Here is a 7239-nt window from a genome sequence, read left to right on the forward strand (position 1 = left end):
ACTGGCATTGCACTCTAAATTTGCACATTGTTCCGGAGTAAGTATATTCATTAAGAAATGACAAACCAAACTTCACAGCTTCATTGACTGGCTGCCACACCATACATAGACCTCCAGGTCCTCCCTAATGCCAAATAGAGAGTTCTTAAGAGGTTAAGTAAGTTTCAGAGGTACCAAAACAGGTATCTTCACAATTTTTTGCTAATATGAACAATCATATACACTCGTGGTCGTTTTTTTCGGACTTTATTGTTCGTTCGGGATTTATTTCAACCATGTTTTTTTATGTTTTTGGTAAGCATAAGTGGACTAAATTATATTATCTAATTATAATTATAGTTTTTAATTTACTACGTTTAATGGATAAACCACAGATTAGCTTTTCTGAGTTTATACACAAACGGCCAATTTGATTGCTTTTAAAGTGAACTTCGTGTTTCAATAAAAAATAAATAAATAAAATAAAACATTAATTTCAATAATAGTGTTAATAAATAAATTAAAAAATAAAATATATCATATCTTCATCGCATGTCAGTCTCTTACAGTTCGAGCTCATTTTGTAAAGCTCATGTGTTTTGTTTTAAATTTTTAATACTTTTGATAAATAACATGTCATTGACTTACTTTTAAATTTAAAAAAAATTCTATACCGCAAAAAGCACAACACCTGGAAGTATTGAGTGGTAAGGTTCGCATGGCCAGGAGTATACTTGAAAAATGTAATAAGGCATATCAAAGGAGCATATTTGTACAATTTTGATATCAAAATGTTGAAAATTCAGCCGTTGAGACCTCATCTCCCTGGGTGTCTCACAAAAAAGTGCTCCCACCGGGGACAGCATAAGTTATCATTGGTTCATCTAAAAATAAAAAAGAATAAAAACATTCGGTTAGTTCATATACAAATCTCATATTTGAAAAAAATTAAATTTTTCAATTTTTCTCAGATTTTGAACAAAAAATCTCATTGAGAAAAACACATTTAAAGTCGATGCGCTACACCGATTTGACCTGATGAGCAGAACTTCCGAAGAGTCTATCATTTACAGTTTTATTTAGAACAATTTAAAATTTCGGAAGAATATTTTAAACTATTTAACACTATTAATAAAGTAAAAATATCGAGTTTTTGAAATTTTTAAACCCACGTAACACCTTAGTACGAGCAGAGGATTACGTCGCGCAGAACGTCAAGGCTTTTTGCGAAGTTTGAAGAAACTTGATAACAAGTTCTGATACTTCATCTAATTCATGGAACTGCGAAGCTTTTATATTAAGCCGGACATCAGCAGAGCATGTGTTAAAACGCCTCTCTTATGCCTACTTTCCAACACTTTCTATATGTGTCACCCTTAATAATGCCCATCACTATAGAATTGTACACAACTGACTTTTATAATGTGGTGCACTCTTGATGAAGTTTTATCGGAAAATCGCTTTTTGAGTGAATTCAATGACTTTTGACTCAACTAACCACAAATAAACCAGAAACTTGTATGTGGCAGCGTTCAAAGCGCCACAAATCWACAACGTAAAGGCACATTTTTATTAAGTACTAGAGCAATTGAATGGATATGAAGGTTAACCTACATTTATACGCCGATGCAGCGGGGTATGATATACATACAAACAAATATTTATATAATGCAACATATGTATGTAGGTATATAAACATTACTGAATGGTAAAAAAAATTATGATTTCTCTGCAACACACGGATGGTTTTATATAAATATGTACATAACTTTTATGACAAAAAAACCGCTTTGACGTAGTCAGCGGCAATCGCTAAACAACATGATGAGGCAGGCGGCAATTTGCATTTGCATTTGTTTGCAAGCATACAATTTTATCGCTAACATTTCGGTGAGAYGCTTACACCCGTCATACAGATGATTGTTCTTGAGGCTGCATTTAGTAGCAAATTCAATAGCTGACCAACCGAGCGGCTGGCTGACATACACATATGTACTCACAAACATACTCATCTAGTGGCGACTATTCAAGCGTTCAAATTGCGGCAATATAAATTTTCCACAATATAAACTAGCGTTGCATAGACGTCACAGAGCGCACCGGCCGCTGACGGCACTCTCTACAGCGCCTACACATCCATGTGTACATGTGTAATAGAAATATAATATATGTGTGCAATATATACTACATACATATGTGTATGTGATTGTAACTGCGGTGGCGCGCGGCATCTAATGCGGCGCAGTAGACTCGCGGCGCACAGGAAATCGTTGATTGACTCTATGCGAGCATAAAAGAAAAAGCKCGGACAAATGCCAAACAAACACACACATACACAAATGTACATATCACAAACAAAATACAGACAAATCGATGAAAAAAAAAAACCACAATTCTACAATTAGCGACTCACAAGCTCTACGCCCACACAACTACTGAACCGCTGATCCACCGCTTACCCCATACTGGTGCTTGGCCTTTGCAAGTGAGCGTTCTAGACGTATGAGCAACATCCTGCCCCGAGATAGACTTATACATATGTCACACAAAGCTGCTTCCTCACCACATCCCGTGATCATTTGCATCTACGTACCCGCTACTGCCGAACCGTCATTCTAATGCGCGCCGTGCTTTCAGCTAAAATTCACTTTTGCACCGATTCCAATCGATTGATTTTCATTTGATTTGATTTGATTGAGAATTTCCCTTTCTTTTATTAGCACCGGTGTATGTTTGAGTGTAGACGTGGCATAGCGTGATATTATAACAGCTTTTGTGATTTATCATTGAATGAATCGTTGCTTCCGATTTCGGTGTACTGATTTGTCAAAGTGGGCAATTAGCAAATATCATTTCCGATCAATTAAAGTGTGTGAAAAGTAAATGTTTACGGTTAGGTTAGTTTTTTCTCACGAATTGAGGATATGCGAAAAAAAATAATATTATATAATAAATAAGAATGAACAAGAGCCAGTCAAAAATTAAAGAAAAAACGTGAGATAYCTTTTTGAAAGTTGGCAGGAATAAGGAAAAGAAATTTTTGGATAGTTATTAGAAAATGAAATCAAGAAAGAACTTTAACTCAAGCTATAACACCCTGCGTAAATATAATATATTCCATGCACTTGAATTTTTTCGATAAGTTTGTATGTCAGCTATACGCTATAGCTATAGTAATCTGATCTAAGCCCTTTTCTTGGACATTGTAGCAATGCCTTCAAAAATGATATGTGCCAAAGTTTGTGACGCTACCTTGTCAAACAAAAAAGTTTTCTATATAAGAACTTGAGTTTTATCGGTCAGTTTGTATGACAGCTATATGCTATGGTCGGATATTGGCGATTTTGTCACCTTCTTCGCATGAAAGGACATGCGCAACTTATAGATAGATATCTAAAAAAATAACTTCTTCTTTACTAGCGTGGCGCTAATTGGAGATTCCAAGCGAAGCCAAGTCCATCTCCACCTGGTTTTTTCAACGGAGTGGAGGTCTTTCCTTTCGTCTGCTTTCCTCAATGGGTACTGCGTGAAATATTTTTAGAACTGGAGTGTTTTTGCCCATTCAGACGACATGACCTAGCCAGCGTAGCCGCTGTCTTTTAATTCGCTGAACTATGTCAATAYCGTCGTATATCTCATACACCTCATTGTTCCATCGAATGCAATATTCGCTGCGTCCAACACGCAATGAACCATGCCTCTGCCCCATATATTTAGCAGGACGGGAATAATGAGTGGCTTATAGGGTTTGGTTTTTGTTCATGAAGAGGGGAACTTTACTGCTCAATTGCCTACTTAGTTCGAAGTACCGCCCGTTGACAAGAGATATTCAGCGTTGAATTTCTACTGATATTGTTATTGCTGTTAATTCTGGTTCCAATATAGACGAAATACGACCTCGAAGTTAAGACTCTCTCTCACCACGAATTTGCGCTCCTTTATATGGTCATTATAGTATATGCCATATGGATCTACTTGTCTCAGTTTTTGCCCCGTTCATTGCACTTCTTGGACGGCRGTGATGTCAACTTTTATTTTATGAGGACATCAACCAGTTGGGCAGCGGCACCTTTTCAATTAAGGGAGCGAACATTCCAGGTGCATGCTATTAAATCGTAATCATTATTTTGTTTGCCATGGTCGTCATCAAAAGGCGTTGTTTAAGTGGCGGGCTCCAGACACAGCGCACAACCCTGAGTAGGGATCGTTCAYTTTCTCACTTTGGCTCGCYTTCAAACWGATCTGGAAATCGTGAGCTKCTTAAGCCACATGCAATATAGAAATGGTTAAACAGCTGAAGGAAATATATACATTTAAAGTAGAAGTATTTTATTTCGTTTAATAACTTCTTAAATAAAAAACAGGAAAGAAATGCCTACTCTGAAGAGACTTCATTTAGTTTCAACAAAGGATGAAACTGACTGTGATTCATAAATAATATTGTCGTTATTTTTTTTACTAAAAATGAAATTAAAACTTCCTTACCGTATGAAAAATACTTAATTTTCAAAGCTGCGAACTTATATGCTCAATTAAGCAAATTTCGAAACGACATGYGGCGTGGACCATACATTATACTATATGTCTGCTGTCAGCACTCACATGTATTACATTGAAAAAAAAAATAAATATTGTTGTATAGGTAAGCTAAGCAAAATATTTCAACTGACAAAAATTTTGCATATGAATATACATATGTATTTTCTCACATACAAATATCATTTGACTAAAACGCCATTTACAGTTGCATTTCTTTATATGAGATAATCACTTTAGCGCAATTCATAAAGTTCAGTGTCAGAGGAAACAATATTTCATAGCTTATTTAGGTACAGATACTCGTACACTAGTCGAGCATAGTTATAAATGGACGACAAGCACAAGATACTTAATATATAGGAATACGTGGTTTCTATGTAGTCATCAGTACACAAGTCTTCTAATGTTATAATACAAAGTCTAAAGTGGAAATGAATAAGAAGTGAAATGTATACATAACTGAGTTCTTATTAAGATATTTGCATATGTGTGTATGTTAGTKCAAATAAACTTAATATGAATGCCTGTCTGCTTATGCCATCGAACTAAAATTTTACTCACGTCCTCTTTCCCCCAAAAAGCTGCTCATTTGTCAAAATCGCCGATATCGAACTTGTAAATGATATAACTGCCACATAAGCTGACTGATCAAAGTCAAATGATCAAGATATTATATTATTCGAATAAATTCTGCTGAYATAAAAACTGATCGACCAAAATCAAAATAAAGTTATTTTTTATGCTATAAGAAAAATACCTCTGTGGTGTATTATATAAAACGTATGTACTAAAATAAAATCATGTAACTCCACCTAAGTATAGGTATACTTATAAAAATACTATGTCTGAAGTTTTAGAAATAAAGTGATGTCGATTTTGACTCTATATCTGGAATAGCTTGATTAATATTCGAGATTAGTAAGTGAATCGCAGACAATTTTTTCATGGCACTCTTATGAAAAATCTRATGGTTTCAAATCCTCACTACGGATTAACAATTTTTGTATTTGTAGGCTTATGAAATTATGAACTTTTTTGAAAGATCATACATTAGGTTTTCGGTGTCATCGAAAGTTTAGTAAAACAAGGAACTATAATTATTATTATTAATACAGATATCTATACGAATCTAAGATGTATGTACGTAAACATAACCTTTATCATAAGTTTTATAGGTATTTTATTTGAAAGGAACCTAACCCAAGTTACTCTTAGTCTTTTGTATTTCGTTGGTTATATATATAASCAACCACCGAAGACGATGCGAACTCTCATCGAACATCGACTGATCAACTRCATTTTTGARCACTGAAACATCAATTTAACGAGTTATCGACCGTATAGTTCTGACGTTATACCACATGATTTCTTTTAATTACCGTACGTAAATAATAAACTAAGAGTCCAAAGCTTTCTGTGACACGATTTTGTAAAAATCGACGTCGAATAGAGGTTGTAAAAGGGATGCTTCACAACGTAGCTGAGTATCCGACATTCATCAAATGCATCATTACTGGCCATGAAACGTATGTAGCTTAAAGCATAGCCGAGGCTTACAACAAGTAAAAGCTTATGTAGGGTTAAGAACATAATAAAGTTTTTATGTCAAAGTGATAATAGTGAATTGTATTAAGGGGGTTTCCTTGAGTAATAGACAGCAATTTTTCAAAAAAGTTTTTTCATATAAAAATTAAATATTTTATTCGTTTTTTTTTATTGTCACAAACATACACTGTTAACAAAGAATTTTCGAAATTTTTAGAAAAAATTATTTTAAACTCGACCATCGCGACGTCATTTCCAATGATCCCTCGGAGAAAAGATGCGCCCGCATTGGCAGGATAACTCCTTACAGGATCATCTAACTTGAAAAATTTAGAAAAGAAAAAAATACATTTTTACAAAAATATTAAAACTTCGGAATTTTTTTTTTGTTTTTTTTTTTTTTGTTCAAATAGTTGTAAACGAAAAAAGTCCTTCGTCCAATACTTTATCAATTATATCCCAAAGTAAAAGCATCCCTATGTAAAATTTCATGAAGATCAGTTGAGTAGTTCTCAAGAAATCTTACCAACCGACTTCAAAACACAGTTCGGAGTAAAACGTATTTAAAGACAGCGCGCGTAGCCTAGTTAGCCTCGAGCGCACAAGTTCTCAAACCTATTACTCAGGTCAACTTAAAAGTTTAGGACAATATTCTGGGTGTTGTAGAATTTAAAAAGACAATAAAAATTMAATTTTTTGAAACACGTAAACCCATGTAACCCCRTAATAAAGATTATTTTGTCAAGGTGATAATGAAGATTTGTATTAAAATACGTAAAATCGTGGTTTATCAGTAATGTTAATCCAGGTTTAATTTGATCATTTTCTGAAATCTGAAAATAAATTGTCAACGTTACGCTTGTTTTTATTGCTCTATAGATGAACAATCGAAGAAGCTGAAGCAATCTATTCACTAAATATTTCAGTGATATAGTGAACTAAGTCAAAAATWAGATTTATTAATAAAAGACGACATTGAAGACACACTGATTTAGCAAAGAATTTTCATACACTTAAGCTATTATGAATCTTCACAGCCTTTCAGCATGTTGAAAACTCATTCACGCTTCTAATATCATACAAATATGGTGTAAGTATAGGTATATACTATGCAGATCTTATTAAGAATTAAGCTGCTGTTTGGAATGATCTGCAGTCTATTATATAAATGACTTG

This window comes from Bactrocera latifrons, unplaced genomic scaffold (assembly GCF_001853355.1).
Source record: "Bactrocera latifrons isolate USDA-ARS-PBARC rearing strain unplaced genomic scaffold, ASM185335v1 scaffold_145, whole genome shotgun sequence".
Lineage (NCBI taxonomy): Eukaryota > Metazoa > Arthropoda > Insecta > Diptera > Tephritidae > Bactrocera > Bactrocera latifrons.